The 26,830-nt window shown below is 45.2% G+C and overlaps 1 protein-coding gene across 1 annotated transcript in view; it reads left to right on the forward strand.

Annotated features, from left to right (window-relative positions):
• The first annotated feature begins 2,467 nt into the window (after positions 1 to 2,467).
• The window catches only part of LOC144770564 (MOB kinase activator 2-like), a 122,860-nt gene continuing 98,497 nt past the window's right edge, over positions 2,468 to 26,830 (forward strand). The window contains exon 1 of the mRNA XM_078655182.1: positions 2,468 to 2,523. The gene's annotated coding sequence lies outside the window, so the exon portion shown is untranslated. The remainder of the gene's footprint in view (positions 2,524 to 26,830) is intronic.

Raw genomic sequence — 26,830 nt, forward strand, 5'->3', positions numbered from 1 at the left:
AATGGTATGCAAGGTTAGCTACCAGCCTTTTTAATTCGACAGTCCACGCCTAAATAATAGGAATACATTGGTTGCGAATAGGTGTGCCTGTTGATTTTAATCACACTGTATTGTCACCACCAGTGCCAAAGGGCTCTGCTTTAGTGCACTTTCACTTCGTTTGGTTTTGTTTGGACCCCTTTTTTTGTTTTTGAATTGAATGACGACCAGTGATGAGAAAAGGGGCCCAGTCTGGTGAAAACTCACCAGTTACCCCGAGGGTGGTGTTCCCGTGAGGTGTCATTCTTTTCGTCACATAATTTTTTGACAGATGATTTTCCTGCTTAATTTGCTTTAACACCTTTGAAATATTTTTGGGATTAGCACTGTATAGACTGAATTTTCAGTCACTGTGTGGTGTTCTGTCCGACAGTCAATAGATGTTAACCAATATACCAAACCTTCTTCCCGTTTTTTATATAAAAAATAAAGTTTTTCCAATAGTTTTAAGTGTTGGATGCATTGCAGTAGATACCAATGTAAATACGATAGATATGAGGGTAATGCCAAGGCAAACACTGATACGAGATTGATCTGTTGCATGGCACACCGACACGATTTGCGTCCATAAGACAGGGTTTTACTGTTATTAATGTCGTTTGAGTGGAGGGCAACCCTGTTCTTTTCCCTCTAAGCTCCTTTTTGTGATAGACCTAAGGGCCAGTACCTTAACACGGGCAATTCACAAACAAAAGTAGCCACTCAAATCTATCTCACCTTCAGAGCATAAAGGGACAGCAATGTAAATGAAGGAATTGTTTAACACAAATAGTCTCTCTGTCAGGTCAGACACTTCAACTCTGTGCAATGGCTTGAGCCAGTCTGCTCTCATAAACCCAGCTTCCGCAGGGGTGCCCTGTGCCCCCAGCACAGCAGATCACTATGCCGCCGCTGAATGAACTGTCCTCAGTTTGATCCTTTGAGACCCCATTAGGATCAAGGATCTGGGTGACCAGTTTCACATTTCATGAGGAAGGTCAATAACATGGCGTGCGGGGGATCGATTCTGGAGGTACAGATGCCAGCCACAACAACTGTAATCAGTGTGTGCCAAGACAACATGAGTTGTGCTTACTGTACACAGCAGTAACATACTAGTGAATCAACGGCAAGCAAGGGTGCTTGGCGAATAAAACAAGAATTAATTCAGGTCATATCAGGTTACAAGTAAAGGTGGGGGCCTCAGCACTGGCGGTTGCCACGCCTAAAACTTGATGGTGTTACAGGTTGATCCAATGGACTTTGGTGCAAAATGCAACCACAAAAAAGAGCTCATAGGAGTCCTCATGCCAATACCCCGAGAGTACTTACGGCAGGGCCACTTGGATGAAAGTGATGGCACCCTGTTATTCCCAAGGGCAATTGTAAACCTGAGAAACTGGGGGCTTGCCTGGCAACGTTCCGCGTCTGCTCATGTGCTGCTTTCCACATGTGGGATGAACCCCGAAAGGTTTAGTACCAGATGTGTGTATTCCTGGTCCTTATTAGCTAATCAGGTGGGCAGCCAGCTTAGGTCACATCATCACTGGCTGCCCTTGCATTACTCGTAAGTTACACCATTCCTCTACCAAATAAATCTACAACTTAACTTGCTCTAAACAAAACTGCTGTGGTCTCAGTCATTCATGTGTGGACTTTTCCTTTGCATGCATTAATTTAGTGTATTTGCGTGCCTGTTCATGGGATATCTGTGCCATGTGTTTGTGTGCAAATGATTAATTAGAAAATGTAAAGGCTGATTGGGAGAAAGTATACGATTTAATTAATTGAGTCAGTTGAAGCTTCACAGTGACAAAGGTGTTTTACCAGCTGAGTCCTGGACTGCTTCCTTTTAAAGGGCGCTTACACATAATGTTTGATCTAGGTACAGTATTTGCATTACTTGTATACTTTAAAAGAAACAGTTTTATCTTAAGCACTCATTTGCACTATTGCAGCAGACTATCTTGTTTTGTGTGCAACATAATTGTTTATGGTCTTCAACCTCTGCCTGGAACACCTGTATCATTTCGCGGGGGTAGAGCGGGGAGGCAAGGCAGAAAACAGAAAAAATCTTGCAATCACATGTCCCTCCTGTGCCAATTATGTGGAGGGAGTGCGGATACAGAGCAGGCCTCGTCGCCAAAGAATAGGAGAGTGAGAGAGACAATCTCTTTGTCTGGATGTGGGGGGCAGAGCTGGCCCGGTGATCACCTGCATGGAACATTAGCTTGATGGGGGAGGGAGGTGCACAGAGCAGGCCTCGTCGCCTGTGCCTCATTGCGGAGGGGAGTGGGGGCAAGTCTCTACGCTGCCAGGAACTGGCTGGGTTTGGTCCTGGGCTGGAATGCAGGTCTCTCCGCCCATGTCTGCTGCACACAGCTCGTGAAAGGTAAAGCAAACAGAGGGGAGGAACAGAGGGAGGGAACGAGTGAGGGCGCGGGGAGCCAGCCAGAAGACACGCAGGAGCCACACCGGCTACCACGCGCCCTGAAGAGCCAGCAGGTAAGAAGGCGCTGGAGCTCCGGGGGCGTCACCCTCTGGCAGTGGCACTCTTTGGGATATCCCCGCAACCTTTTGTTCCTCCGTACACTCACTGACTGCACTTCATGTCCCATCGTCTTCATAGTCTTTCTATCCCACAGTTGTTCTCCCTCCCTCGCTTACTTTTCTTCACTCGGCTCGCCTGTCCTCCATTCACCTTGTGGTCACTGTCCCAAGCAGTCTCCCCCGCCGTAACCTTTCTGTTCCCCTCTTTTCACGCACTTATCTTCTCCCACTTTCTTTACCTCTTCATCTCCCTTATAGCACACTTTGCCCCTTCTGTCTCGTCTCTCTTTCTCTTCTATCTCTCCCCCGCGCTTTCCTGCACCCTCCCTTCTCTCTCCTGCTTCAATCCTGTTCCTCTAGTTCTTGTCTTAACACGCTTTCCTTCCTGCGCGGCTGTAAAAACAAGCGTGGCTCGTGCAGCTGCAGGTTGCACTGTATTCTGCGCGAGCTCACTCCTGCAGGCTGCGTTCCACGCCTCGATGTGAGGGAGGGTTGTGCTCCAGACCTCGGTGTGACGGAGGTGTATGTGGCCAGGCTAGCCATGAAGTAATAACGCAGCCCCCTACTGCGGCGATGTGGGGGGACCCAAGGTCTGTGAATATCTGTGAGACACTCACTACATTATCGGGGAGGAAGGCGTGGGGGCATCATTTTGCAATACGTCACTTTGTGAATTGTGTGATGAGCAGAGTTGTGGTCCAATTGTGTTTTTGTCGTTTCACCTGGCATAAAGCAAAAGGAGTGAGGGAGGGGTGGGAACCTTACTTACACCACCCTATGGAGAAAGGTGCGTGTATGCAGTAAGGCCTACGTGGGAATCGGCTTAGGGTCATGCGTATAGGCTGCTCATATGATGTAGCTTTGCACATGCATGCAGCGCAGTGCTCTTGCACACAGTGAAAAGAGGAGGTGACCGAGCAAGAGCAGGCTCCAGCCCAAACGCGGGCCCGGACCTGGGACCCAACTAGAGGACGAGCCACAGCACGTGCATCTGGGTACTTACTAGCCCCTTTCTTCTCACTCAAATAAAACGAAAATTCTGCAAAGTAGAGGTGTGGTAACAACAGTGTGACGAACTTGCCTCTTTTTTCTAAGCAAAGTTGAGCTAATTCATTAGCAATTCGAAGCAGATGCTTCTATGTTAGTGACACTGTCAATTGTGGGCCTCTGGTCCTACATTCCGTGGACGGTCAACCCTCAGTTAAGTTAAACAAGCCCTTGGAAATCGATGCCTACTGCAAACTTTACTGGCTACCATCAACTCTGGCTCCCGCTTGATTCCCTCCCACCTTCGAAACTTAGATTGTTAGATGAGGCTGCCCTCACAGTAGTTCTGGATCTCCTTAATTCTTCCTTGATCCCAGGGTTGGTACCTCAGATATGGAAGTATGCCTTGGTACAACCCCTGCTCAAGAAGAATGACCTTGACCCTCAATGCTGGTCAAACGTTTGGCCTATTTCGCTTCTCCCTGTTTTCTCCAAAATTTTGGAAATACTTGTTAACACCCACCTCTCTTCCTTTGTTACTGCTTATAACTTGCTGCATCCATCTCAGTCTGGGTTTTGGGCCAGCCACAGTACCGAATCCGCCCTACTTGGAGTCACAGAACTCCTGAGGCAAGAACTCGATTCTGGTGGGACAGCCGCCGTTATCCTCTTGGATTTAAGTGCGGCTTTCAATACGGACTCACATGCCATTCTTCTGGATAGATTGGAGGCTTCAGGCATTGCTGGCATTGCCTTGAAGTGGCTACCTTCTTTTCTGAAAGATCAAACATTTCAGGTCTTGCCAACAAACAACACCTCTAGGACCCTAACACTGACCAAAGGTGTCCCGCAGGGATTTATACTAAGCCCTCTGCTTTTTAACATTTACCTCTGCCCCTTGATGGATGTGATTGAAGAGTCTGGTCTCACCGTATTTTCGTACGCGGATGACTCAGATTATCTTCTCACTATCAGATGCTCAAAATAAAGATCCTTCCCCTCTTAGGCAAGGCCTGTCCAATGTCACCCTCTGGATAAACAGAAATGCCCTAAACTTAATGGCAATAAAACTGAAGTCCCGATCCTGGGAAATAATGAACTTTGGGGAGCCAACCACTGGCCTGTCATACTGAGGCCTTTACCTGCGCTGATTGATAAGGTTAAGAATTTCGGCTTTATCATTGATAAGAATCTCTCCCTGAAGCCGCAGGTTTCCTAGCTCACAGTCTCTTGCTTTTTTATTCTGAAATGGCTCAAGAAAATCCTTTTACTGATTTCTCTAAGTACCCGGAGACCAGTGCTACAGGCCTTGGTAATGGGAATATACTGCATCTGGGTGCTGATAAAGCCTTGATTCATCGCTTGCAGATCATCCAGAACGCACCCCCCTCCTCCTTTTCCGGCTACCGAGATTTGCTTCCGTCTCTCCCTTGCTCAACAAATTTAATTGGCTGAAGGTTGACAAACTGATTAAATTCAAGGCCTTATGTTATGTTTTGAACTAGACTCGGTCTCACCCCTTCTTATATCTAAGATCTGGTGTCTCCGTATGTCACTTCCCGACTGCTGGGATCAGCTAACCTCACACTGTTTACCATGCCTAGGTTTCGTAGAGCCTGTATTAAGGGGTGCTCCTTCTCCGTTTTAGGACCAAAACTCTGGAACTCTCTTCCGGCAGTCTCAGGAACTGTAACTCATTGCTTACTTTCTGTAAGAACCAAAAAACCATGCTCCTTAACTGTCCTGACTGAGCCCTTTGTCCCCTGATTATGAGGCTGTGCCTCTTGCTTAATCAATGCTTACTGTCCACCTCTAGCACCAGGAGACCCTTTTGGGTAGCTGTGCGTTCTGTAAGCTTCTTAAATAAATAAGTAAAATAATACAGTAGAAACGCGGATAACATCTGAACTGACCATTTTGCTCCGTCCGCAGATCATGCAGATTTCATTAAATGCAACCTAGAAAGGGAAGGTATGTGAAGCAGGCAGCAGCCATTTGCACTTCCTGGTGACATGCTGTCACATGCAAGCTGCTCAATGACACTTTCTTTGAAGTTACATACTTTGTTAGTGTAGTTAGTCTATATTGAGAGTGTAGCTTCTTCTGAAATAATGTATGGAAAATCAAGGAAGGTCCGATTCATGTGTTAAAGTAGTTTTCTCCATTCAATTCATATGAATTCATTTTATGTATGGCAATATAAATGCATTAAAAAAAATCCTTGCAGTTTGTTTTGGAATCTAGCATACTAATTTTGAACATAATCTTCCTTGATGGTATCACACTTGGGTGCCAGGTAGAATAATAGTACGCTTGTATATTTTGCGAGTCAATTTAATTACATCTAGTGTAATAATTAGGCCCCTGCAAAACAATTATACACAAAGTATTCTCATTTACTGTAAAGATAGGCACACGGCTTCTTCTGTGGCTGGATTGTAGGATTTGAGACTGGACTCCTGAGCTGAAATCTTGGCTTGCACTTTAGGTCAAAAAAGAAGGAATACGTTTTTTTGTTCAACTTTTATGCGGCCTTGCATATTTTTAATATTGTCTATTGTTTGATTAATATGATGGGTTTGTTTATAGTTCGGTTTGCGATTTGGCTCTTAGGGCCAAGTCCAGCCTACAGCTTAGCTGTGGGTCGGCGCTGCGTATGAATGTGATGACATGCTTTCCTCTAGGGTCAAAGGAGAGAGAGGGATAGCAGCTGCACATACCACCTTTCTTACCCCCCTTTGGGTAAATTGTTCCAGCTTCAGATGAGTAATATCCGGAGTCCTCTTCCATCCATGCCCTCCAAGGAGTGGTAAATGCTTCTACTTCTTCTTTGTGTAGCCCTTCATGGTTTGAAAAGAGCTGTGTCTCCACTGCCTCTTCGACTTCCAGGTGGTCTTTGATGTTTGTTCTCGGAAACTTTTACCTTGTCACCAGCTCGTTCTTTTCAGGAAGGCCTTAAAAACCCAGCAAACTGGACATGACCACACAAGTAAATGCCGTCACTGTATCCTGCTTCCACACCCTGAATATGATCTTCAAATGGCTAAAAAGAAACACAAGGAAAACGGTCATTCACATCCTAGTCACTAGTTAGTTGGACTATGGAAATACCCTCAATGCAGGCATCACATATCAACTCGTTCGAAGGCTACAAATCATCCATAACTTGGCAGCCAGACTCATCTTGAGCCTCCCACATAGAACTCACACCACACCCAAGACTTCCAAAACACAAACACACCCAATTCAAACTCATCACACACATATTCAAGACACTGCCAACTTAAGCCCCACCTACCTGAACAGTCGCATCTCCATCCACCAACCACCCAGACATCTCAGCTCTGCAGGATTCCTACTTGCACACATCCCATGTATACAGAGAACCAGATCAGGAGGACGGGCTTTCCCTTACATCAGTCCTAAAGTGAGGAACAACCTCCCACTCCACATCAGAGTCTCCGCCTCTCTTCTTGAATTCCGTAAGAAGCTAAAAAGGGCTAGGCACACACACCTACTCAGCACCAGGATACCTTTGTGTGTGATAGTGCGCGTTACAAATACACATAACATAATCCCTATTTTAATTTTCGACATTTTAATACCTCCTCCTCCTAAAGACTACATATTGATTAGTAGATAGTTTCAGATACTCAGACTGCGAGGTAGGGTTAATGACGATTAAAGGTTTTTCTTAGGCCTCCATTTCAAACTAAGTTTCATGTTTTTTTAAATCTAGCCATGACAGTGAACTTCTTTCATCAGAGAATACATACTGCTGCACTTGGAAGGTGGTGGAAGTGAACTCAATTTAACTTTACTGGGTCTCCAGTGTTTTCCTTTCCCTCACTTGGGAGTCCCTCCATTCCTCTGAATTTCTCTTGGACTCCCCATCACCCTAGGTCGCCTGGAGCTCATCCCCAGCAATGGCTGGGTTCCTGGTCCTTGCTTCATCTGTTTGGGCTTCCTTCTCTTGTCTTCATTGTCCTCTGTGCTCACCTCTTCTCTGCATTCCATTGTGCTCTTCCTTGTACTGCCTCTGTTGTCGTGGGCTCCATTCTCCCCTTGTATTCCATTGTCCCTCCTCCTCCTCTCCCATACATTCCCCTTGGATGTCATTCTCTCGCCGTGTCTTTCCAGGGACTTCTACCCTCTGTTTTCACAGGTTTTTTTCCTTGTCTCCTCGGTATATATATTTAAATCCCGATTTTTAGTATTACGATGATTCACTTTAATTCACTGAGCACCTAACATTATTCTCTGGGGATCTTTTTAGCTATTAAACCAAATTAGGGCAACCAAATTAGGGTAACCAATTGCTAATGCTGGTTGAGATGGTTCTGTTAACAATATAGTAGTTTCAGTACTGTAGTACTTGGCCATATCACACTGCTTGTCATTAATAATAATTGTTAATATCACAGCACATCATTATGATTGTTGATTTTGGAGTAGCCATCAGTATTGCTGTACTTGTCTGCAGTATTCTTCAATTCAGCAGTAATCGTTTATTTCACAGTATTTCTTTGTATCGTCGTACTCATCTACAGCACTGTTCTCTACCATACTGCAATAGTCTTCTCTATCACCTGTTTTGCAATATTAGTCAATTTCATAGTACTGGTGTGTATTGCAGTGCTCATCTTTATTGCAGTGCTTTTTAATATTGCACTACTCGCTCACTTCTTGGTGCCCAGTCGATATTGTACCAGAATATTATTGCCAGCAAAATGTTTTTAGCCCTTATCCAGCCAATCACATTGTTTAAAACATTGAAACTGCGATTGACAGGATTGACTTGTGAGTTTAAACGCCAGATATATACAAAAGTTTTTAAAGCCTTTAAATCCTGCCTGCACCTTTTTTAAACATGAATAATTTCAAGAACTAGTGAACGGGTTTACCCCAAATCACAAAAAGGCACACTTGTGGTGTATAGCGGTTCATTGATCTTAGATCTATCTTTAAACAAAAGTTTCTACGGTAGCTAAAATGGAAAATCATGCACTCTCCTGCAACCCTAACTTTTTTCATGTGAACACATTTTATGCTTATTTGGTATACACAACTGTCAGTGGGCAGGATGGTAAACCAGCAGCAACAGCAATAATCTGTGGTGAAGAACCACCTTGTATTATAGCGGCATAGTCAGACTTGTGCGAGCAAGTCAGCCCATACTCCTGCCCAAACCATCTCTGCTGGACTTCCACTTCTGAAAAAAAACTCCAGCAGCTCATTAGATACATTTATCCGTGGACCCAGTCCAGGCTTGGGTGGGAAACAGCATTTACAACGCTGTCATTGCATTGCGCTACCATTACAACGCGGTCATTACAACGAATTCCACTGGGGGGCGCTCAGGTATTGGAAATACATTCCAATACCTTCTCTACTGTTGCGCAAACTGGATTAGGAATAGTAATTAATCCTATCCCAAAGTGCAGCACGCCCCCTAGTGCAAGTCGTTGTAATGACTTGCGATGTAAATGCATCGCGTACTAACAATTCAGTCGTAACAAACGCGTTGTAATAGTATGCGATGTTATAGCATATGTTGTAACATGCTATAGTCTAAATATGCAGGCTGCAGTATAAATTGGAGAAAATCCCTATTATACCCATTGATGGGAGACACTTTAAAATTACCACCTGACTGTGCAATGCCTATAGTGCGAGAGGGATTTAAGTATCAGGGGATATATGTGAGTGACCTACCAAAGGCGCTTCTGGCCTGAAATCTATACTCCCTTTGGGATAGATTTAGGTAGGATGTTCGCCATTGGTGTGGATTGACACTTTAGCTTTTGTCCAGAGCGACCAAGTTTAATAAGATATATAATAACATAGAGAATGATCCTTGAGGAATTATTTATTATTTTGCAAATCTTTCTTATTTTTTAATTGTCACTAACGTGAACTCATGAATTAACTAGACGCGAAAACACAGAATTTTATACCAAAAGAGATTTCATTTTTCTTATATTAAACTCCATTTATAAACAAATCAACAATCATCATGAGAGACACAATTCATTGTTCGGGTATATTTTCCAAGGCAACACAAAGTACTACTGTAAAAGGTTTTTTGTATATGCAGTAGTATCAAACACACCATTTGTACATATGTACGAGCAATACATTTAGGTAGTCATACAATAATGATGTATATTATTCAAACTGATTATATTCTTTATGATGACATCTTGAAGCCACAAATGGTGTAGCAGCGTCGACGTTTCGGTCTCTTACAGTTATTTCACCGAGACCATCCTCAGGACAATTTGTTGTTGCACTCACACTCTAATAAAACATATAATAATGCCATTATACACACTTCCTAGTACATCATATTTCACGTCTATATCCAGATCGTCTGCTCACATTACACTACCCATTATTAAAAACCAGTGGAACACCAAATCCTTAACCAATGAACACATGCACACCCCAAGTGCACAAAAACCAATTTAGGATACTACTCACTTCACTTTAGTACAGCGCTGTCGTTTTCAATCCTTTAGGGAAACAGTCTACCGTTATACCTCAGTGTACTACTATATACACCCAACTAAAGACTAAAAACATACCAAAACACCAAAACTGTGAGTATTTTCAACCCATGCTCACATCCATGAGCTTACCTTCATTAAAAACAAACAGAACAGAGGTCTCCGTTACAGTTCGCTCAACTTTTCAACAAGTGTCTTCTTTATCTAAAAAGTCAAAGCAGAACAACAGACTATACTCCACCATTGGTTAAACAAGCCAAAGATATTGCATTTTTTAGCAGGAAAAAACGTGTTTACCCTCTAGATACTCGTATATAGGTATATAAAAAGAATTTTTATTCAAGTATATAGAACGGTACAACGACCAACACTTAATACTTACTTTTAATCAGAATCGCTCCTGAGGCGGAAGCCGGGAGCTAGGCTCTAGCACTTCTTTAAAATCATTGTTAATTGCCAATTTTGCACATTGCTTTTTGCACCACGCTCCTATGCTCTACATATAGATTTTAAAAACGAACCTATTTTAAAACTGTTCATTTCCTTCCTAAATTTCGCTCTCTGTATTTTATTGTACCTGCTACTGCTGGGGGGTGCAAGACAGCGCGTGTTACGTTCACCGAGGGCCGAGCTAAGGCATCACTCGGACTGACACAGCCCACCTGGAGGGCGACGAGTGTGGCCGCCATCTTTGGGGTAGGGTACGGTTGGCGCTCTAGCGGTCGGGCGAATTAAGGCCCGATCGCTATAAATCTGGTGAGCCCTAAGAAACCGGGAATACTTACTTTTAATCAGAATCGCTCCTGAGGCGGAAGCCGGGAGCTAGGCTCTAGCACTTCTTTAAAATCATTGTTAATTGCCAATTTTGCACATTGCTTTTTGCACCACGCTCCTATGCTCTACATATAGATTTTAAAAACGAACCTATTTTAAAACTGTTCATTTCCTTCCTAAATTTCGCTCTCTGTATTTTATTGTACCTGCTACTGCTGGGGGGTGCAAGACAGCGCGTGTTACGTTCACCGAGGGCCGAGCTAAGGCATCACTCGGACTGACACAGCCCACCTGGAGGGCGACGAGTGTGGCCGCCATCTTTGGGGTAGGGTACGGTTGGCGCTCTAGCGGTCGGGCGAATTAAGGCCCGATCGCTATAAAATGAATCCCTTCTTCCGTCCGCGGAGCGGGCGGGCGCAGCGGGCGGGCGCAGCGGGCGCGCCGATGGCGCGCCGGAGGCGCGCCAGAGGCAAGCCCGTCTGGGCCCGTCCGGGCTCGACCAGGGCCCGTTATTATGCCCGTGGATCTCCCTGTACCCTCGGCCTACTCTAGTGAGCAACTCTGTGCGCTGCAATACTCCCTGAATCAGTGCGCTCATCTTCCGGGGGGAATTGCGCCCCTACTTACTCGTTGTTACCTTTGCCCCGATTCTTCACCTAAAGCCACCATTGGCAAAAAGGCGGGTAAAATCTTGAAGATGGCACTGCTAAATTGCAGATCCTTGCCCAAACATGCGCTTGAGATCAATATGCTGATTGAAGAAAGTTGCCTGGACTTGCTCTTCCTTACAGAGACATGGCTATCCCCCCACTCAGAGTTTGACATCATCTCTGCCCTTCCCACAGGCTTCCTTGCCCGAAACCTGAACAGAAGCGAAGGAATAGGAGGAGGTCTCGCAATAATCTATAGGGATTCATTGACATGTAGATTAGAGAACGGAGGCGTCTCAGACGCAGAGAGCGCTTGCTTCAGTATTCAACTAACCCCCGCACAATCCCTCTCTGGAATCCTGATCTACCGCCCCCCGGGCAGTATCAAGCACTTTGTTGACTCTCTACTAGAAGTTACCCTGGCTGCGGCTGCCCGGGCCTCCAACTTTCTGGTACTCGGAGACCTAAATCTTCATTTCGATGACCCCAACGATAAAGTAGCCGCAGAGCTTAGGTCAAATCTCAAATCATTCGAACTTAATCTCCTTAATGAGGAAGCTACTCATAACAAAGGTCACTTGTTAGACCCTGTTTTTTCTAACAACACTCAGTTCCTAGTTACTTCACCTTTGCCCATACCTTGGTCTGATCACTTTGTAGTTCCCTTTTCCTGGGAACTCCGTTTGGAAGTGACTGGCGCCCCGCCCCCACGCATTCTCCAAAGAGCTTGGCCGAAACTCTCAGTGGAAAAATTAAAATCGGCACTGGAGAACTCTGCTCCTGAACCAGAATCTGATGTTCTGCTCGCTGATCAGAATTTTCAGAATTGGCTCAATAGCTCCCTGAACATGGTTTTGCCCCAAACTAAGGTGACAAAAAAGAGTAGTACTTTTAAATCCCCTTGGTATACCTCAGCACTGAGAAATCTTAAAAAAGCCTGTAAAAAGGCAGAACCTACCTGGAGGAGGGACTGGGCCCTTAGCAGTAAAACCTCCTACCAGGCTGCCCTGAGACTCTACAAAGACGCACTACAAACGACCAAGGCCTCCTTCTTTGAAGAGAAAATTAAACAGGCAGCCAACTCCTCAAGGGAAACTTTCAAAATACTCGCTCAACTGACCAAAATTCCAGCGCCGATCATTCCACAAAACGATTCCACATCTAGATGTGACCTGTTAGCAAACTTTTTTGATCAAAAAATACAGAAAATATTAGACAGTCTCCCCTCAACAGGCACTCCCCTGGCTTCTGACCCCCCCCCTCCTTCCACCTCTGGCCCTTTACTTAAGACATTTTCGTGCATCTCCAGGGAAGACTTCTGCACAACACTTTCCAATATCAAAAGCGGCTCGCCCTCTGATCCAGCCCCCATGCACGTTCTTAAGCAAATCATGGATACCATCGCCCCCCTTGCTACTGATCTCCTGAATACCTCTTTCACTACCGGTATTGTCCCCCCAAGCTGGAAACAGGCAAAAATCAGAGCCCTCCTTAAAAAACCAGGACTTGATCCCGCCGACCTGGCAAATTTCCGCCCTATTTCATTGTTACCTGGATTGGGCAAAATCGCAGAAAAGTGGGTGAATCGGCAGCTCTCCGGATTCTTGGAGAGTAATGACTTGCTGGGTAATTCCCAAACGGGATTTCGCCCTGGGCAGGGCACAGACACTGCCCTCATAGTGGTTGCCGAAGAGGCTAGGTGCATCTTAGATTCAGGGGGATCAGCAGCTCTGATCCTCCTGGATCTGAGCGCCGCGTTCGATACCGTAGACCACCCCACCTTGGTCCACCGTCTCTCCAAACTAGGCATCGTAGGGTCCGCCCTCAAGTGGCTGAAATCATTTCTCGACAACCGGTCCTTCAGGATCTGGGAGAACGGTACCACGTCGAAGCCTTTTCCTCTTCAATGTGGGGTTCCTCAGGGATCTTCCCTGAGCCCCACATTGTTCAATGTTTATATGGCTCCGTTGGAGGACTTAGTAGCCCCATTCGGGATTAAATCCATCAGCTATGCTGACGACACCCAACTTGTCGTCTCTTTGACTCAACAAGGGGGATGCTCGGACAATCTCTCGAGCTGCCTCTCGGCAATTTTCTCTTGGATGACTGACTCCAAGTTGAAACTTAATGGAGCCAAAACGGAGATTATTCTCCTAGGCCACCATTTCACATCTTTGCCTTCTGAGCTCTGGCCCCCCTGCATGGGTGATCTGCCACCAGCAAAGGAGAAAATCAAAAGCCTCGGGGTCTGGTTCGAACCCCAATTAACTTTCAAGACCCACGCCCAGAAAGTCGCAGGCATCGGTTTCGGCCTGTTGCGGTTAGTGCGGAAAGTGCTCCCCCTTCTGCCTTTCCAATCTAGGAAGCTCCTAATTCAAGGTCTTATACTATCTAGACTGGATTATGGTAATGCTCTCCTTCTGGCTGCACCTAAAAAGACAATTAACTCCTTGCAGCGGGTCCAGAACGCTGCAGCAAGAACGCTCATGGGGGCACCCAGAAGGGCCTCGGCCAAACCGCTTTTGAGATCCCTGCACTGGCTCCCCATCCAGGAACGAATTGTATTTAAGACCCTTTGCATTACTCACAGGACATTGCAAGGCAAAGGCCCTCCTGCCCTAAGAAAGCTTATTAGCCCCTATAAACCGCCAAGGACCCTCCGCTCCGAGGGGGAGAACCTGCTCTCCATCCCTAGAGTGAGAAAAGCCCGGACTGGAGGACGCCGGTTCTCCCTAAATGCAGCAAAACATTGGAACACTCTCCCTAGGGAAATCCGGATGGAATCCTCCTATCCCAAATTCAGAAAATCTCTCAAAACTTTTCTCTTTCCTATTGCAGAATAATCCTATTCCCCTCCCTCCCTCTTTAGGGCTTTTCTGTTTTTCAGTTAAGTTAGCGCTGGGACGCTCAAGGGCATCCATGCGCTTTATAAATCTAATTTCATTTCATTTCATTTCATTTCAACAGTCACATGATATTTCTCGTAATTCTCTACACTTTTCAAACAGATTCTCATAAGGTCGCTAGGGTTTGCCATTCTACATATAGATTCAATCCTTTTTCCTACGTCTTTCCCGCCGATATCCATTTGTTTTCTTTTAATGTGAGCAGACGATCCACATTTTGTCTACGTCTAGAACTCTTTACAACTTCCAAAACAAACCATTTCATGTCTTTAGGACCATGTGATTTTGTTATATAATGTTCAACAAGAGGTGCAGTTAGAATTTTACATTTATTACGTGACTGATGTTGCATAATCCTCTTCTTCACTTCCTGTGTTGTTTTTCCTATATAATATAGGGAATGAGGACATTGTATGCAGTATATGATGTTACGAGTCAAACAATTTGAGTGATGATGGAACACCCATTCCCTTTCATTTAAAATGCACGATTTTGTCACTGATGTGGTTTCACAGGCTACACAGTGTCCACAGGGGTAATGGCCCACCACCGGTGTCAAACCCCACTGTCTCTGTATTGTGTTTGGTCTAGGTTTGTTATAAGCACTAACAAGATGGTCTCTCAAATTTCTTGCTCTCTTAAAAGCAAAACGTGGGTAACCCATTTGTGGTTCAACCTTTTGGATCAGATGCCAGTTTTTTGTTATAATCTTTTTGATCCGATTTGATTCCGTACCAAACGTGGTTACACATGTAATTGAGTCAGAATCCCTCTCTTTTTGTTCTTTTGTCTCCAAAAGTGCCATTCTAAAATAATACCAGGCCCATTTTAACGCCCGCTTGACCAGTATATATGGGTAATGTCTTGACACTAATTTGGTTTGTAAAACCTTCGCCTCTTTAAAGTAATCCTCCCTTTTGGTACAATTACGTTTTATACGTAAAAATTGACCAAAAGGGAGATTGTCCCGTAGATTGCGTGGGTGATGGCTTGTATACTTTAAAAGTGTATTTCTAGAGGTAGGTTTTGTGTATAGATTTACTGCCAAAGTCTGTGAGATCCAAAAAACGAATGGGCTGGTTATTGTGTTCTATTGTGAACTGAAGATTGTCGTTTTGTTCATTAAGCCACTTATGGAATTCAAGTAGTTGGATGGTAGAGCCCTTCCATACCAGACAGATATCATCTATGTAACGTAGATATTTCTTTATGTGTATCTCGAAGGGATTGTTGTTAAAAATCACTTTGTTCTCAAAGTCTGCAACAAAGAGGTTAGCTACATCAGGGGCAAAAATTGCACCCATTGCCACCCCCTTTATTTGACCATAGAAGTCGTCATTAAAAATGAAATAGTTTTGTTCAAGTGCGATTTTAGCACACTTGACTATAAAATCACCAGGAACCTGCAATGGACGTGGTCGTTTGTCTAGAACCTCTTCCAGGACTACCAGAGTTTCAGTTTGAGGTATACTTGTGTATAGGCTCTGTATGTCCATTGTTACAAGAATGTTGTTTTCTTGATTAAATGGTTCTCCCTCCAGACTTCTGATAACACTCTTTTGTATATGATTTAGTTAATGGAACTAAAGGTTTGATGGAATAATCCACGTATTCAGCCAATGGTTGTAGAATAGACTCACAACCCGCCACAATTGGTCTTCTGGGGGGGGGTGCTGTTCGTTCTTATGGATTTTTGGGAGCGTATAGAACGCCGGAATTGAGAAGTCTTTTTTATTCAGATACTCAAATTCTTTGTGGCTCAACCATAACCCATCACGGCCTTCCATGGTTAAGTTCAAGATTTCACTTCTGATCCTCTCAGTGGGGTCTTTAGATAATTTAATATAGTGCGATGTATTACCAAGTTGTCTCAAGGCTTCAGCATCATACTCATTTTTATCTTGTACAATAATACTTCCCCCCTTATCTGCGGGTTTTATAAGTATGTCATCCCGCCTGGCTAGGTTTTTTAAGGTCTGGTGTTGTTCTTTCGTGAAATTGTACTTCACATATCTCTTTTTCTCTATAAAGAGTTGATCAACCTCCATGAGTACAATGTTCTCAAATGTAATCAGTTCCTTGGGCATAAGGTTAGTGGCAGGGTAAAAAGTAGATGGACACCGAAGGCCTGTGGTACTCTGTGTTGTAGTCACTGGCTACTTATCAAAGAAATATTTAAGACTTATTGTCCTAAAAAATCTAAAAAGTTCCATTTGCATGGTAAATTGGTCATTCCTATTAGTAGGTACAAACGATAGTCCATAGCTTAAGAGTTCTACCTCTTTAGTACTTAATTCATGGCTAGATAGATTAAAAATAGGCACTACCTCCAAAGCGGGATTATTAAGTACTATTGTTACATCCATATTGGGCCTTACTGTTGCATCTACCATTCGAAATAGCTGTTTCTCGTTTGTCGGAACCCGGGGGTGTATTGGTTCCTGTACCACCCTCGCCGGGCATTCCGAGCCCGTCCCCTCTGGGGTGGTTGGCCTCTCACTAAAAAGGTCCCTGTCCTCTGCCAAACCTTTGATTGGGAATATTACCCTAACCTATACTGTCGTCAGAACTAGACGAAGCTGTATCTGAGAAAGTCGTGTGTTTTGGTACCCAATTGGACTGTCCTTGTCCTTGATGGAAAAAATCTTTTTTCAAATAGGGGTATGTGCGTACCTTAGTGTAATTTTTTTAATCTTTTTTGAGTTTTTCAGTCTTTTTTATGATATTGTCCCTTTGGAAGTCAGATATTACAGTTTCTAATTTCTTAAGGAACTCTTGTGCATCCGTGACAGAAGGATCTTCCTGGATTTACCACCTGACTGTGCAATGCCTATAGTGCGAGAGGGATTTAAGTATCAGGGCATATATGTGAGTGACCTACCAGAGGCGCTTCTGGCCTGAAATCTATACTCCCTTTGGGATAGATTTAGGTAGGATGTTCGCCATTGGTGTGCATTGACACTTTCGCTTTTGTCCAGAGCGACCAAGTTTAATAAGATGGCACTACCCGATTCCTCTATAATCTACAGTACACAGCCTTCAGAGTTACTTAAAAAACACTCGAAGCTGAGTTGCACACACTGCTGCGGGATGCACCCCACCCCAAGATTAGCTCTACACTAACTAATGTGTGAAGTTTATGATGTAGAATTGCCTTACCAGACATCTACAAGTAATACTACACAGCCCACTTGGCCACAATTAATGAAGTAAAAGTGTTATCATACACTGCATTTACTATAATTCATCCGGGCAAACTGAGTGCTGGGATGTAAGGCAGTGTGCGCCCACCCTCCTCCTGTTTGAAAAGGCTCCCTTGAGTAGGGTGACTAACATGCATAGGTGCAAATTCAGGATGGTGAGTGCAAAAATTCAGGACAAAGGGACTAAATTCAGGACAAAAATTCAGGACAAAACTTCGGGACATAAGGTACGTTTTACAGCCACGTCAGAGGTAGTCGCGCAATAGTGTATAAGTAAGTAAATAAACAACCACCTAAGTAAGAGGCAAAATAAGTTTATATTAGGTTGAGACAATCGTGCACTTCATGGTTTTTCAGCAAGCTTGCTACCTTAGACGATTCAAAATTCGCATCTCGCTCCAGCAGGTACATTAGTCACCAGACAATGGTGAACCACACCTGAATACAAGTGAGGCCGCTTTTATTGTTGATTGAAAACTACTGGATACACAAGGAACTTTGCAGTGCCAGCCCCCGTAACAAAACCACCCTCCCCCCTTTCCAGGCTCCCAGGGAAACACCCGATGCCAGGTCCTGCCAGTTCAGCCTTGCTACCACCCTCCAATGGCGCCCCTCATCTTCACATAGACCCTCTCTCATGTGTATTTAATTTCTTTTATAGTTCTACTCATCCCAAGTATGTAGGGCAGGGTGTCGGAGTGTGTTACATCACACACACATTATATAGAGACAATAACTCATATTAACGTGAAAGTCAATGTATAGGAAATGTACTTAAGATAATGGCTGCTACAAGGTGTAATCATTCTTTCATCCATCATTCAGTCTTTCACCATTCATTCTGTCCTTCCGTCTGTGTGCCCATCTATATCCCCACATATTCAACCATTTGCAAACCTATCCACCACATATCCTTTCATCCATAATTTCACTCATCCACCCCTCCATCCACCCTTTCACTCATCCATCCATTATTCATCTATCCACCCTTTCACCCCATTCATCTGTACAGTCATCCATCCACTCTTCCACCCATCCATCTATTCACTCACCCATCCAGCCATTTACCCTTTTACCCATCCAGCCATCCATTCACTTACTCATCCATCCCCCCAGTCACTTATCTTTCCACCCATTCACGCTTTGTCATTCATCCTCCCTTTCGCTCTCCATCTCCCTTTCACTTATCCATCCATCTATCCACCCACCCATCCATCTACTCATCCATTCATGAATCCATCCATTGATCATATTACTCATCCATCCTTTCACTCATCCATCCATCCACTCATCCATCTATCCGTTCTCTCATCCATCCACCCTTTCACTTATCAATTCATCAATCCATCCATCCTTTCACTCATCCATCCACCCATTCACTCACCCAACATCTACCCTTTCACTCATCCATCCATCCTTTCACACACCCATCCACCCATTTACCCATCCATCTACCCTTTTACCCATACATCCATCTATTTACCTTTTCTCTCATCCATACTTCCACTCTTTCACTCATCCATCCTTTCTTTCATTAACTATCCATTCACCCTTTCATCCATTCATCATTTCAGTAATCCATCCAGCCATTCACATATTCCTTCACTTATTTACTCGCCCACCTTTTCACATTATGAGCTGAGCCTTTGTCTGCAGAGTTGCAGACAGAAGAGGCCCATCAAGAACTTCACCTCGCTGTAGTTCCTAAAGCAAGGGGTCTGTGGGGGAGAGTTCACTATGCCCCTGCACATAGACAATCTGAAAACTAGAAGTCATGCATGATGCATAGTGCCAGGATGTGAGGTGACTGTGACATGGTGTTGTTTCCAGGGCTTTAAGTGGTGTAAAAAAACTGGGGGGTCTCTTCAAAGGGGGCGTTTGATGTAATTAAGAGCGTGGTTTAAAAAACCTAGACTAAAAATCTGCGCTTAGCATAGTGTTCCGCCCGACTGGTATTATGTTATTTCTGTCATTCCATCCAGATATATAATACAGCAAGTATCATTACACCAACAACAAGCCAGGACTATTGGCTTTGTCAATGGTTGTTAGTTCCTTAAAATAAAAAAGCAGCAACGTTGTTGAATATAATATTGAAAATACTTCAGTTCTAAAATGACAAGACAGTGAAAGAATGATAACCCGTTCTTTTTAACTTGTTTTATAGGCTTCTTTAAATAAACTGTTCTCTAACATTGCAGCATGGGCGTTTTACCTTTTATCTAACAGAATGCTCTGGCCTACACCGGGGCAGGAGGAGGCCCCCACATGCTTTAACACCCCAGATTGCCCCATTGACATTCTGTGTGTGGCAATCAGCCCCACACAGAATGACAAAGGGCGAGTGGGGCTGCTCTAGTGGTCAGAGGAGTATGGGGCGGCCCAATCAGGGGGCTGAGGCCTCTCACAGGGGAGCATTGCTGCTCCCTGTGATGGCCAAAATTACAGACAAAAGATGTCCGTAAAAGGGATCCTCGCGGACAACGGACGTGAGGTCCCAATTACGGACGGTCGTGAAATTTACGGACGGTTGGTCACCCTACCCTTGAGCTAATGAGCTGATGAGCTCCGTTTGATGCTTCTGTGCCCCACGAGTGGTACAGAGACCTGAGAAGACTTTGGGAAGCATTTCCAGCACCCCCAAAAAGAATGTGTTGCTCTCCACTGAAGAAGCACAATTATCCTGAAACACGTGTCTAGAGATACACAGCAATGACTGCTCCAACAAGGGTGAAAAACTAAAGCCTGACACTGAATTAAGTGTTATCATGCACTGCATTTACTATGAAGCATCGGGGCAAACTATGTTGCTGGGATGTGAGGCAGTGTGCGCCCATCCTCCTCCTGCTATATTCGCTTGGGTTAGGGCTCTCAGAAGAACAGAATGTGTGACTGCAAACATTCTGGATGAAGTAGGCTAGCAAGTCCATAGCAACAGTGGCCATACACTGGTGGTGCTAGATCTATCTGCTACTTTCAGCACTGTTGGCTACACACTGAGGGCCTGATTCACAAAGGGCCCTTGCACTCGTGGTAGAGGCCCTGCAGTCGTGGGGGAGTCTCCACACTCAGGCTGGAATCTTCACTATGAGAATTCTCATTGCAGAGATTCCGCACGAGTGCTGGGACTCCGCAGTGACTCCGGGCTCCAGGGCCTCCTCCATGAGTGCAGAGACTCCCCTGTGACTCTAGGGCCTCTGCCACAAGTTTGGAGGCCCTCTGTAAATCAGGATCTCCACCATTAGAATTCTCATGGCAGAGATTCCGCCCAAGTGCTGGAACTCCACCATGACTCCAGGGCCTCCTCCACGAGTGCAGAGACTCCCCTGTGATTCTAGGGCCTCCGCCACTAGTGTGGATGCACTTTGTAAATCAGGATCTCCACCATGAGAATTCTCGTTGCAGAGATTCTGCCAGAGTACTGGGACTCCGCCGTGACTCCGGGGCCTCCGCCACAAGTGTAGAGACTCACCTGTGACTCTAGGGTCTCCGCCACAAGTGGGGAGGCCGCCTAAGCCACGAGTGCGGAGGCCACCTCTGCCACGAGTGCGGAGGCCCTTTGTGAATCAGGATCTCCACTTTGAGAATTCTCATTGCGGAGATTCCGCCGAAAGCAGGGAGTCCGCCGTGACTCCACGAGTGCGCAGGCCCTCTGTGAATCAGGGCCTGACTCTAGAAAGCATTCAGTTCTCTGTGATGTACAGTAAAATACGTCAAATGTCAAATCATCTTAATGCTTCTTTTCAAACCAGTTCGACAGACGTGATATTTGAAGTTGGTAGTAGTTGATGTTTGGATTAGAGATTCCCAAATTTAAAGGGTCTACTTTATTTTGAATCCATGGTGTTAGTGTCCGTTCTGTGAGTGACCCACCTACCTACTTTTGACTTGCAGTGTAACTGGCATTCAAGCCTGTAAAACTCACTCGGGATAATATTTGCATGACGTAGTAATGACCCACAATGAATTAAGAGTGTAACATACTATTTAATGGCAAATAAGTTATGGTAACAAGAGTATTTATAGGATATATTTTTCTAGTATACAAAATATGATTAAGTAGGTATTCAGCCAATGTTTGTTTTTGTGTTTGTTTTTCTCTGGCTAATCAGACCAATTAATTAATTTAATGTAATATCTTCATTACAAGTCCTGTTGTTATCATTAAAAGAAAGCGAAGAACTGCAGTTACCAGTCTGTTACAATGCCTCGCTGGTTTTAGACAATTTGCAAGCATCCCTCACATAGCTTTTTGTGTGTTTCCGATATACTGCCAAGCACTGCTTCCCATAACACAATAACCACACCTTGGTGGTCATTACGCATGACATGGAAACGCTTCCCACATAAGAATAAAATAAAGACGATGTCCACCAGAGAGAAACACGCACCAGCTCTATTCATATAGACAATCGCTGGCATGTGGAGTATCCCTGGGTGCTGTACTTCCTCCACTCTTCAGTGTGTTTCTTGTACTATCGATCCATGTCTTTGGGATCACCTTCTTCAGCTGTCCAGGTGAGACACAGATGTTGTTCAAATGAGCAGCTAAATATGCATGAGATGGCGCTCGTACACACGGCCTATTACCTATCTACGCCTGGTTGTGTAACACACATCTATAGGTTAGTCCAACCAAAGTGGAAATCTTGATTGTGTTGACCCTAGGTGTGAGTTCTAGGCTGAAGCTCTGAGGTTTTCCCCTTGAAGTCACTGACTAAACTATTTTCCACTGTAAGATTCCCACGCCAAGAACAGGCAAGTTCATCTCTTGTTTTGTCTAAGGTAAACTATTCAAATAGTAGTTACTTGGCCTAATGTAAATACTAAGCATGGGCGGATTTTGCGGATCCACGATTCACGAATTTGCGGATTCACGGATCGTGGATCCGCAAAATCCGCGGATTTTGCGGATCGGCGGATTTGGGGGCGGGGCTTCCTCGAGTGTGTGGGCGGGGCCAAACGGACGGGGCTTCCATGCGAGCGCACATGCCTCTTGTGCATACAAAAGGTCAGAGACCGATCAGAGCAGCAGATTAAGAGACAGAAGCCCCTGGTCACAGGAACAGCACGGGGATTGCGCTCGTGAAAGTCAAAGATGCAAATGCCTCTGGCCAGCATCACAGCGGATTTTCGATGGTATATTTGGGAAGAAGGCACATCTGCCCAGCCTCCCAACGCTCACGATTTTTTTTGGGCTGATGAATGAGTCACTGCATTTGCGCTTCAACTAGTTCCAGCGACCAAGTGTGTGTTACTATGCAATCGCGCCGAAGTGCGCAGGGGTCCCTTGAGTGAAATGTCCATCATAGTGGGTAAATGGCGGGAAGACGGTGCACACCTCGAGTGTGTGGGCGGGGCCAAACGGACGGGGCTTCCATGCGAGCGCACATGCCTCTTGTGTGTATAAAAGGTCAGAGACCAGCATCACAGCGGATTTTCGATGGTATATTTGGGAACAAGGCACACCTGCCCAGCCTCCACAACGCTCACGATTATTTTTTGGCTGATGAATGAGTCACTGAATTTAAGCTGCAACTAGGGCACATGCGTTATTGATATCTGCAAGTGTTTCCTGTTGAGGTTTATTTTTTCTGCCAGGACCGTCGTGCCAGAATGAACCCTGCCCTTCAGACACCATGTAAATAATTTACGATGGCGCCGGCAAGCTGCCAGCGCCATCCTGCAAAAGTTACTTAATTAGCTTCAACAGGAAGCTCCAACTGATAAAATAAAGCAGGCGCTCGAGCCCCTGCTTTATCTTATCTGTTAGAGCTTCTTGTCGAAGCTAATTAAGTAACCATTTGAGGATGGCGCTGGCAGCTTGCCGGCGCCATCGTAAATTATGCAGGCTTGAACTTTTGACCGCAAAATCCGCTCCGATCGCGGATTGCGGATTCTCGGTAAATTCGCGAGAGTTCGCGGATCGCGGATTTACCGAAAATCCGCAAAATCCGCGATCGGAGCGGATTTTGCGCTCATGCTTAGTAAATACCTCCTGCTTCTCTTGCAGCAGCTACAGAACATCTCTGCAAGATTGCTTATGAGATTCAATTGAAGGAGCTGTTTCCCCTGAAATTCACTTGTGCCACTGGTTACAATTATCTTTAAGGACATAAGCATGGAGCGCAAATGGAGATCATTGTATTCTCAAGAGGACAAAATTGGTTATCGAGCAGCAATTTATCGTAAACTACTCATCGGAGCTAAAAGAGATTTTTTTACTGAACGCACTGCCAGCGCTAAGAACTCTTCCAGAGAGGTTTTTAAGGTTGTGAAGTTCTTCACTAACCCAACAGCACCCAGGCACTCTATTCCCCCTTCACAGGAGTTTTGCAATAAGATTTCGGAATTTTTTTAGGAGAAAATATCTCAGATTTACGCGTCTTTTCCAGTAGCACATGCTCACCTAGGAGAGGGCACACCTAGCAGCCCTAGTTACACCCAGTCAGTGTTCTCGGATTTTGCAACTATCTCTTCAGAGGCTTCCTTGGGGGAACTCCAGAAATGTAAGTCCGGGTCACCTGGCGATCCCTGGCCAGCAAAACAATATCGTGCCCTGGCTGAGTTACTCAACCCCTCCCTGAACGCTATCTGGAAGTCCTCGCTTAGACAGGGGATCTTTCCATCAGCCTGAAAACCTGCGTTTCTTCTTCCCATTGTAAAGAAAGCCAATGCTGACCCTGCAGTCTCCTGTAATTATAGTCCCAGTTCCCTCTTGCCTGCCCCCACCAAAGTATTAGAGAAGCTAGCTTATCAGCAGCTAGCAGCTTTCATTGACTAATGGTGTACTGCCCAAATCCCAGTCCACATTCCGCCCTGGCTTCAGTACAGAATCAGCTCTGATTGAGATGGTAGATGCCATTCGTTGGGCGGTGGATGGTGGCTCTGCGGTCACGTTGGTGCTTCTCGACCTATGAGGAGCGTTTGATATGGTGTCCCATTCCTTCTTACTGGATCGCCTTAAGCGTATTGGCATCCAGGGGACAGCGCTAGACTGGATCGCGTCTTACCTACATGGCCGAGAACAACAGGTCTCGATCCATCCTTTCACATCCCCCGCGAAACCATTAAAATGGGGGGTACTGCAGGGATCGGCCTGGAGCCTGCTACTTTTCTACATCTAATTGACACCACGCACGGAGTTCATCGCCGATACTGGGATCAAGGTGATATCCTACGCCGACGACACTGTCCTTCAGTGGAGTGTCGGCATTTCCTTTGACTCTCTGAAAGATTGCCTAAAGAGCATTTCTGCCTGGATGAGCATTAACTTCTTAAAACTTAATGCTGACAAAACGGAGGTCCCGTTCTTTAATCAAGCTGTAGCAACCTCCACAGCGCTATGGTGGCCAGCTGATTTAGCATTTCCCCCACACCTACTGACTCAGTTAAGAATTTAGGAGTCAGGTGGGACAAAGACCTGTCCCTTGCTACCCATGTCCAACAGGTATCCGTGGCCTGCTTTGGGAAAACAAAAAATCATTAGAAAATGTATTGACTTCTTGCCTGAGTCAGCACGCCAAACCGTTGTTCATGCATTAATCACCTCCCATCTTGATTATGCTAACGGTCTCTACATGGGTCTGTCAATTGGTCTGATCCGTAGGCTCCAGATGGTGCAGAATTCAGTAGCCAGACTGATCTGCAAGGTCCCTCTTTGCAAAGGTATTTCTCCTTACCTGAGACAGCTGCCTTGGCTACCTGTGGCCAAGCGCATCGAATTTAAGTCCCTTACGTTTGCCTTTCCGGCATATCAAGGTAGGGGGCCCAACTACTTGAGGAAGAGACTTTGTCCTTACCAGCAGGACAGATCTCTTAGGTCTAACCACAAACGATACCTTACTAGTCCCCGGTTCGCAAAGGTCAGAACGGGGGGGAAGGACATTCGGGGTGGGGACCACTAAATGCTGGAATGACCTACCTGCTCACGTACGCGCATTGCAGTCCAAACCGGAATTCAGAAAGGCCTTGAAAACCTGGCTCTTTAGTCGCAATGACTAAATGTACACTTCCTCTGCTGCGTTCATATTAGCGCCGGGACACCCCATCCGGGGTGGCTGCACGCTCTATAAATATATTATTATTATTATTATTATTATTATTATTATTATTTAAGTACTAAATGTCCAATGCTCGTCTGGTGGACATTTAAACCCAAAGACCCCTGACTACACATGTGCCTTAAACTACCTATTCCGCGTAGAAGAGGCTCACTCTCCATGCTACACACTAAAGCCTGGATCGCATTGCCATAGACCTCAAGAACGGAGAAGCAAATGTACATCTGTGAGAAATTTCCCAAAACCCTGTAGTTCCCAACTCCACCATGGATTGATCTCCACTGTGCTAGATCCAGTATCAGAACCCTGCATCCATTCAGCGCCAGGAGGCCACTACACTTTACTAAAACCATAACTGTTGATACGAATCTGCAGCACAATATATGCCAATATCACAACTCCTGCAGGCAGGAAGCGGGACCTCAATGGTAAACACAATGCACAACACCCTACAGCATGTGAGAAGTCACATTCCAAAGTGACCATCCACCTGGGAACCACAGCAACACCTGAGCATGTAAGAGATGCAAGGAGAAAGCGGCTGTAACCGACACACATATAGGTGGCTATAAAAGTGGTACCAGGGTGGATCACACTGAATTTTACACAGGTGAACTTGTAGGCCTCACCCCAAGTGTCTGAAACAGGCTGGCCCCTGTCTTTTTCCAAAACAGCTGCCACCCAATAGTCAGTCTGTGAGATTACTTCCTGGGGTGAAAAGGTGGTCTTTTTGGGTGCTCTTCGACCTGGTGGCAAATGAGAGTTTGCATCTGGAGATGATCTTATGAGTTCAGAGATCGCCAGGGAAAGAGGTTGCAAACGGAGGCTCTGGAGGGGAAAAAGCAGAATGTTGCCGGGCAGGTATTAGTGTCCTTATTCTTGTCCCTTTCATAACTCGTGGGCTTCTGAATACGATAGCGCTTGTTAATATCACATCACCTGCACTCAACAGGATAATGGGACCTGTTTATATCACAGCACGTGTTACAGTAACACAACTCGGTAATATTACAATGCTCCTAGGTGCCTCGGGCCTCATCAGCAGCTGTGCATGGTAACAGAATCGTTCTTTGTCCCTTGTATTATAGCATTCGTCAGTGTTAGAACGTTTTGATATGGAGCACTGGAATCACAGTGCCTCGTAATATTTCAGTACCCCTCGTAACCGCA

This window comes from Lissotriton helveticus, chromosome 7, assembly GCF_964261635.1.
Source record: "Lissotriton helveticus chromosome 7, aLisHel1.1, whole genome shotgun sequence".
Classification (NCBI taxonomy): Eukaryota; Metazoa; Chordata; class Amphibia; order Caudata; family Salamandridae; genus Lissotriton; species Lissotriton helveticus.